At 34.6% G+C, this 8,854-nt stretch overlaps 1 long non-coding RNA gene across 1 annotated transcript; it reads right to left on the bottom strand.

Annotated features, from left to right (window-relative positions):
- Nucleotides 1-4,814: 4,814 nt before the first annotated feature.
- LOC128655974 (uncharacterized) lies at nucleotides 4,815-7,563 on the bottom strand. The gene is made up of 2 exons (XR_008401951.1): nucleotides 7,498-7,563; nucleotides 4,815-6,060 (listed from the first exon to the last, which is right to left on the bottom strand). It is a non-coding gene; the product is annotated as an uncharacterized LOC128655974 (long non-coding RNA).
- Nucleotides 7,564-8,854: the final 1,291 nt, after the last annotated feature.

Here is an 8,854-nt window from a genome sequence, read left to right as displayed (position 1 = left end):
AATAAAATTTCTTAATTTTCAAGATAAGATATCTATAATGCAGAACTACCTGTAAAATGCAGGAATGTAAAATCAATCAACATAGATTACTATTATTTCAGGATTTCTCTACAGAAACCTCAGCAAAAAGAAGAATAACGGCTCCATTTTGTACAAAATTTATTAATGCTAAATTCCCAAGCGAGATTAGTCTATCTGGCAAAAATTATCATTAATGTGAATGGTATTACTCGAGTCATTACGGAAGCTGAGGCTGCACAATCATTATGTAAAGAGCTTAAACTAAGCTAGAAGGAATAGAATATTAGTTTTCCTTTCCAGTTTATGTTGCCAGAAATATGAATGGTGTTCCGGATTTCATGAATGTTGTAAGTTTCTGGGTTTCTCCTTTTTTTTTTTTTTTTTTTTTCCCTCTCTCTCGCCCCTCCACTTTGATACTTCTCTTTAGTCTTATAAAATGAATATAAATAAACTTCAATTTTTATATCTGGAACGTGGGTGGATAACATAAAAAGAAAGTCCAATATAAAACATTATTATCCTTAACCCACAAGTAGTCATTTTGCAAGAGAGACATTTAAAACCTGAGGAATCATTAAAATTAATAATCCAAATGGGTTGGAAATATAGTATACTCACCATATTGTGGGAGGAAATGGGGAGTGGCGGTTTTATTCAATAGGAGTTTGCAGTGTGATATTCTCTCCCAAATTAAAGATCAGAATGGGAGATATCTTATTTTAGAAGTATCAATTCATGGAGTAAAAATGGTCCTTATGTAACGTATATGGCCCTAATAAACCCGATAAAGTATTTTGGGATAACTTGAAGGCTAAATTGATGTATTACAGTAATCAGAAAATTATAATAGGCGGAGACTTCAACATAGCACCCAGGCCTCGATTGGATAGGTTCAAATGTTTAAATAAATGCGAACATGGGAATAACAGGACCCTTTCTAATTCTATGACAGATTTAAGGCTAACAGATATATGGCATACACAATTCCCGGATGTAAAAGCATATACATGCGAATCAAAAACAATTTAGTACACTTTCGCGTATAGATTTTTTGTCTCAGAATATGCATTAAATCAAGTCATTAGTGCAGATATTAAGGACATTGTCATCTCGGACCATGCGGTTATCTCATTGCTGATAAGACCGGACCAGACTCTGGCCTTAATTTCTCTAGGCTCTCCTTCCCCTTTTATTTAATAAATAATTTACAGTTTACCAATTGGTTGACTGATAAGTGGTACGAGTATAAGCATAATAATAACTCATATTTGGTCAAACCTGAAATCTTTTGGGAAGCATTTAAGGCTTTCATTAGGGGTGAAATAAGAGCATATCTGTGTAAGTGGAGAAGGAAAGGTAAGGCCAGAGAAATTCAGTAACGAACCAGGTCAGGAATGCCTACCATCAAATATAAAAAACCATGTTAAACTAGCCTGGGACAAATATTCAGAAAAAAAAATGTAAGGGATTTATTTATTAAGCACAAGACTATACAAGAAGATTTAAATAGAGAGCCAAATATCGTGGGAATTATGGAAGATCGGCTAGATATCTCTCAGTCTTGATCAAAAATTGACAAAGTAGTAATAGAATCCATAAAATTAGACTGGCAGGTAAAAGTGTCACTAATCCTACGGAAATAAAAGAAGCTTTTTATGAATTTTATAAAAAGATATACAAGGGGGAAGAAATTAATATCCAGAATAAACAAAGCTTTTGTAATAATCTTAAAATTCCTAACATTTCTGAACAAGATTTAGAACTATTAAATCTGCCAATTTCAGTGGAAGGAAGTGACAAAGCAGATTAAAATAGCCAAAAACCTATAAAGCCCCCGGTCCGGATCACTCTCAATTAAACTATACAAAATTCTACTAGAGCACATCCCAGACACTTTAGTGAACCTTTTTAATTTATATTATACCGAAAACAAAAAGCCTTCTAGATATTTCTTGGCGTCAACTATCACCCTGATACATAAAAAGAATAAAGATCCAGAAAATTTGTCTGCATATAGACCAATATCATTATTAAACTGCGACTATATAATTTTTATGGCTATCAATGCAAATAGGGTAAAAACCCATATAGGGAATTTAATTCATCCAGATCAAGCTGGTTTTATGCCAGGTAGAAATATATCTAAAATTATTCGTCGAGTTTTGACGGTTCTAGAAGTTTTTTGGGCTTGAAAATAAGGGTAAAGCACACCGAGAGAGATCTCAAATGGCACTTCTAGCTATTGATGCCGAAAAGGCTTTTGATCTTATCAATTGGGATCACCTATTTTTTTTCGCTAATGAGTTTCGGATTTAAGGGGAATTTTTTGAATATGATACATGCAATTTATCAAAACCCAATTTCCAATCTATTAATTAATTCTGAACTATATCAAGATATCACTCTAGAAAAAGGTACACGCTAGGTATGTCCCCTTTCTCCCCTTCTGTTTAATTTGGCATTGGAGCCCTTTCCGATTAAACTGAGACAAGAATTATCCGGGATAATGGTTGGCAAGGTTAAAATAGTTCTTACTCTTACTACTTTTATTTTTGAACAAATCTGATCATTCAATCCAGCATTTTTTGACTCTGGCAAAACAATTTGGGTCTTTTGCATGCTATAAAATTAATCCAGAAAAATCTGAAATTTTATGGATCACTCAAAATGCGCCCCCAAGTCTAAGATATCCTTTTAAATCAGTAGAATCAATAAATTATCTAGGGATTAAAATACATAAGGACCCTACCGCTTGGTACAACTTAAATTTTACATCTTATTTTTGCAAATATAAAAGAGAGATAGATAAGTGGATGTCGCTTCCAATTTCACTTTCAGCACGGGCTGTTATGGTTAAGACTCTTTTTTTCCCCCCAATTATTATATTTATTGCAAAATCTCCCGCTTTTGATTAAGCGTAAAGATATAGTTTTGTTCAATCGTATTACAGCAGGGTTTGTTTGGAAGCAAAAACGGAGACGGATATCCATACATAATATCTCGTTACATACATACGTAGGAGGCCTGGCATTGCCAAACCTTAGATACTATAATCTAGTCACGCAAAGCAAATATATTTTAGATTGAATTACAGAAATAGAGTATTCAACTAATCTGTACTTAGAGACGGGAATTGTGACGGCCATATTCACTGAAGGCATTGATCCATCTAGACAAGAAGGATTTTCCCAACCGGTTGGCTCGGATGGGGACGCTGTTGAATCCTATCTTGGCATGGCATAAACTATGCAATGAATTTAAAAATTAAATGGAAATCCTCCAAATACCTTCCAATTTGTGGTAATCCTAACTTCCCATCTGGAATCTCCTCTAGAACTTTTAAGGATTGGTCTAACAAAGGTCTGCAAGATGTGATTCAAATTCGGGACGATACGTTAGATATGGCTAAGTCATTTGTGGATCTGCTGAAAGAGTACGGGATCCATAAACATAGCTTTTTTGCTTATTTACAGCTGAGACATATGTATGGGATATTATGGCAGGACAATAAATCAGATTGGAAGTTAGGAGATATTAACTCAGCAATTAATATTTATAAACAGGGTAATAGGTCCATTTCTTTTATGTATATTTTGTTGCTTAATAAGGTTGGCCAGATACGTCTAGAGGAGTTATTAAAGAAATGGAAAATAGATTTCCCCTTTATTTCCTCTGAAGAGATTGAGGGTAGCTTTAGTTTAGTGCAAAAAGCAACTAGTACAATTTCTTGGAGAGAATCTCACTGCAAACTTCTTAATTTGGTATATGTCACTCCTGCACATCTTAAAAAATGGTACCCAACTGGTGATAATATTTGTTTGAAATGTAGTAATCCGAATGCAGATATTATGCATTGTTTTTGGAGATGCCCGAAAATCAAACAATTCTGGAATAAGGTAAACTTCTGGCTATCCTTAAGTTTAGACGATCAATTTATTATAAGTCCTCAAGATATTTTCTTTATGTGTAATTATGCAAAAAAATAAACAATATAAGACAATTAACACACTGATCTTAGCCGGATGCAATTTAATTTTGCTTAACTGGAAATCAGGCAGGCCCCCGTCTTTCCAAACTTTTAAAGCCTCGATTGCTAATATAATTATTATGGAACAATACTCTAGTGACATTTATCTAGAGGGGAAATTGGAGAAGTATCTCCAAAAATGTTTGGGCATAATGAAAACTTATCCCATGCCACTGCAACAACAATTTATAACTATTATTAAAAAAACAACTCTCTTTGATACTTGGATGCAGGCAGGAAGATTGCCCCTTGAGTGGGCATAAGTGTGTTATAGCAGATAGTTAATACCCTTATTAGTATTAGGGTTCCTGCGCGGTTTCTTTGGAGTGGAGAGGGGTGAGGCAGGGGCGTTTTTTTTTTCTCTTCTTCTCTTTTCCCATGATGTGTATGACTGTATGGCAGTTTTCTTTCTCTTTTTTTCCTTTCTTTCTTCGGCGGATCACCGAATACAAAAAAAATATATAAAATCTTACCAACAGTGGTTAAAACTATGGGTAGAATTTGAAGTAAAATCACCAGAAAAGTTGACGCTCTACCCAGATGTCTGGGGATAGGTCTAATGTTTGTATGATCTACTTTTACTTTGAACCATTATAATGTTAGCTTTTAGTTGATGTCAAGTTAAATCAACCCCTGTTTAGAGAAGTATTCATGTCTTTTTTCTTTTATGTATTTCTTTAACATTTATGAATTACCCTGCGTGGTGAAATGATTATGTGATTGTAAATTAACCTTTGCTATGACACATTAAGTAGTGGCAACACTGTTGGTAATAAATAATTTTAAAAAAAGAATATCAAGAGAACAAAGCAAAATTGGTAATAAAAGTAAATTGGAAAGTTGTTTAAAATTACATGCCCTGTTTGAATCATGAAAGTTTATTTTGGACTTGACTGTCACTTTAAGCCCATCTCTCTCATAAATGTATGGCCTGCTCTTGGTGAACAAACTCTTGATCCAGGATTGAATTTAGCATCCTCCACCATTGGTCCAGGTCTTTGAGATCTAGTAAATGTCTTGTCTTAGGGAAAGAGTGGGATGTGATGGTCTTAAATGTAGCCAGAGACCATTTTTTTCCAGGTCCTCAGTAAACAGATATCTCTCCACTTGGGACACCATGGCTTCACATGTAGTGGGATTATTTTGGCAACCCCAATCACAGAGACTACATGGGAGTTTATACAAGAATTGGTCTCAGAGTTTTTTACATTCTGCACTGAATTTTGTGTCCCTGGTTTCAGCATTTCTGTAACAGATGAATTAGGTTAAACAGCCTTTCTTTAATTGAACTGCCAGTTGTTGAAATGCTGTGCTATTACTCCATGGTCACCGTATCTTAAAGATATGTCTCTGTATTGTCCCTGGGAGTCATTTTCTTGAGGCAGTGACTTGCCAGTATCTTGTTTATTGTGATAGCTTGCTTAGGTATTCGCTGGATAGTTTATCTCTTTAAAGTTGGCAAATGTCAATTTTTGTACCTCTACTATTATTATTATCATTAATTTGTAGAGCACCAAAAGATTGCGCAGCTTTTTACACTGTCCCAAGTTATGTAGCCAGTAAATAGTTGTGTTCAGGTTAATTATTCACTGAAGCTGAGGCTTGCCAGTAAATTCTTGCTGTGCATTTATTGAAAATACAGCCTGGTAGCTAGTTTTTTGTTGCATTGCTGTAGAGTGTAGCAGGGTCTAGAATCACCATGTCAGACACTTTCTTTTTCTTCTTCTCTCCATTTTTTTATATTTGCAATAAATTTAAAGAGACATGAAACCCATTTTTTTTCTTTCTTGATTCAGATTGAGCATGTGATTTTAAACAACTTTCCAATTGACTTCTATTATCAAATGTACTTCATTCTCTTGGTGTCCTTTGTTGAAGGAGCAGCAATGCACTACTATGAGCTAGAGGAAAACATCTGATGAACCAATGACAATAGTTATTTGTGTGCAGACACTATTCAGCAGCTAGTTTCCAGTAATTCATTGTTGCTCCCACATAGGTATGCTTTTCATCTAAAGATACAGAGAGAATGAAGCAAATTAGATAGTAGAAAAATGGAAAGTTGTTGAAAATCACATGGTCTGTCTGAATCATGAAAGAAAAATGTGGGATATCATGTCCCTTTAAGGCTTTCACTGAAGCATTATTAACTAACTTTCAATCAGTCAAACATTGAAAACAAGTTTAATAGTTTATTGACATTGTGCTTACAAAGTTTTTCTCTGAAACTGAAACCCATACATATTTCCAGGATTCTCTCCCTGAAAGCTATCTGCCCACTTAATGAAAGAGGGGACTGACTATTAAGCTGCAGGCTGATTCTATATATGAACTATGCTAAGTACAGTAGAATATTCATGCATTAAAGGGACACTCTAGTCCAAAACAAACTTTCATTATTCAGATAGGGCATGTAATTTTAAACAATTTTCAAATTTACATCTATCACCGATTTTGCTTTGTTCTCTTGGTATCCTTAGTTGAAAGCTAAACCTAGGAGGTTCTTATGCTAATTTCTAAGCCCTTGAAGGTCGTCTCTCATCTCAGGGCATTTTGACAATTTTTCACCACTAGAGTGTGTTAGTTCATGTGTTTCATAGATAACACTGTGTTCACGCACGTGGAGTTCCTAGGAGCCAGCACTGATTGGTTAAAATGCAAGTCTTTCAAAAAAACTGAAATAAGGGGCAGTTTGCAGAGGCTTAGATACAAGATAATCACAGAGGTTAAAAGTATGTTAATATAACTGTATTTGTTATGCAAAACTAGGGAATGGGTAATAAAGGGATTATCTATCTTTTAAAACAAAAAATATTCTGGTGTTGACTGTCCCTTTAAAGGGATAGGAAAGTCAAAATTAAACGTGCATAATTCAGATAGAGCATGTCATTTTAAGACACTTTTAAATTCACTTCTATTTTTAAATGTGCTTTGTTTTCTTAGTATCCCTTGTTACTGCTGATTGGTGCCTGCACACATTTGTCTCTTGTGATTGGCTAACTAGATGTGTTCAGTAGTGCAATACTGTTCCTTCAGCAAAGGATAACAAGATAATGAAGCACATTTGATAATAGATGTAAATTGGAAAGTTGTTTAAAATTTTAAGTTCTATCCAAATCATGAAAGAAAATGTTGGAGTTTCCTGTCCCTTTAATTACAGGAGAAAATGGAGAGTGTGTGTGTGTATATGAATGTAGTGTAGCAATGTGTCTGCATATAAACCTGACATTAGTGGCATCTGTAAATAAAGACACTGAAATACAAGGTGAGCAAGAAAATATAGAACAGACTATAGTAAATGCACTAACTTCTTAACAATGATTGTACATAAAAAGATCCTTAAAGCTGTAATTACACGGATACATTCTAAAGGCTATTATACTGCTATATTGTTTAGAAATGCTTTTTAGACTAGTAGCTATGAGGATATCAAGGAAACTCATACATACATGCAGTTTAGACACTGGATTAATCCTTATTTCTTGGCTGTCTTCTGTCAGCTAAAGCTATTTTCTTTTTCTACTTCCTGCTTCAAACTCCTCAGGCTAAAAATGTGTTCAGAGTGTCAGCCCCTCTCTGCAGAAAGACACTCCTCTTTTTCTAGTTTAGCTGATTGCATTATGATTTGGGTAGGAGACACTACAGGGTTGCCAAATAATATATATAATATAGCAATATACTACAACACAGTTTCATATTATTAACATTGGGCAATTCTATCATTGAGCAATTCTATCTTACAGCATTACCCTTTTTTACTCTAAAACAAGTGTAGAATGTGTTAAGAAATTGCTATTGCTACATTGACCAAGGGATATTGTAATAGTGAAATTGAGATATTTTTGGTTGAGATAGAAACTCATTTTTTAAAGGTATTCCACATTTATTGCTCTATAACTCGTGTCTTATATCTTAAAAAACTAGATTACGAGTTTTTGTTGGTAAGACTTGCGGTGCTAACGAGCCTTTTTTTTCTCTGAATGGCTGCGTTAGCCTCAGAAAAGTGAGCAGAGAGCAAAATTTAGCTCCACATCTCACCTCAATACCAGCGCTGCTTAAGTCAGCGGTGAGCTGGCTAAACGTGCTCGTGCACGATTTCCCCATAGGAAACAATGGAGCTGAGCCGGCTGAAAAAAAACCTAACACCTGCAAAAAAAGCAGCGTTCAGCTCCTAATGCAGCCCCATTGTTTCCTATGGGGCAGTAAAAGTTACGTCTACACCTAACACCCTAACATGAACCCCGAGTCTAAACACCCCTAATATTACACTTATTAACCCCTAATCTGCTGACTCTGACATCGTCACCACCTGCAATATACTATTAACCCCTAATCTGCCCCTCCGGACACCGCCGCCACCTACAATATACCTATGAACCCCTAATCTGATGCCCCCAACATCGCCAACACCTACATTATATTTATTAACCCCTAATCTGCTGACCGCAACGTCCCCGCCACTATAATACGTTATTAACCCCTAAATCTAAATCTAACCGTAAACCTAACCCCCCCTAACTTAAATATAATTTAAATAAATCTTAATAAAAATACTATTATTAACTACATTATTTCTATTTAAAACTAAATACTTACCTATAAAATAAACCCTAATATAGCTACAATATAACTAATAATTACATTGTAGCTATTTTAGGATTTATTTTTATTTTACAGGCAAGTTTGTATTTATTTTAACTAGGTACAATAGTTATTAAATAGTTATTAACTATTTAATAACTACCTAGCTAAAATAAATACAAATTTACCTGTAAAATAAACCCTAACCAAAGTTACAATTAAACC

The sequence above is a fragment of the Bombina bombina genome, chromosome 4 (assembly GCF_027579735.1).
Source record: "Bombina bombina isolate aBomBom1 chromosome 4, aBomBom1.pri, whole genome shotgun sequence".
NCBI lineage: Eukaryota > Metazoa > Chordata > Amphibia > Anura > Bombinatoridae > Bombina > Bombina bombina.
This window is presented reverse-complemented; position numbering and strand designations above follow the sequence as displayed.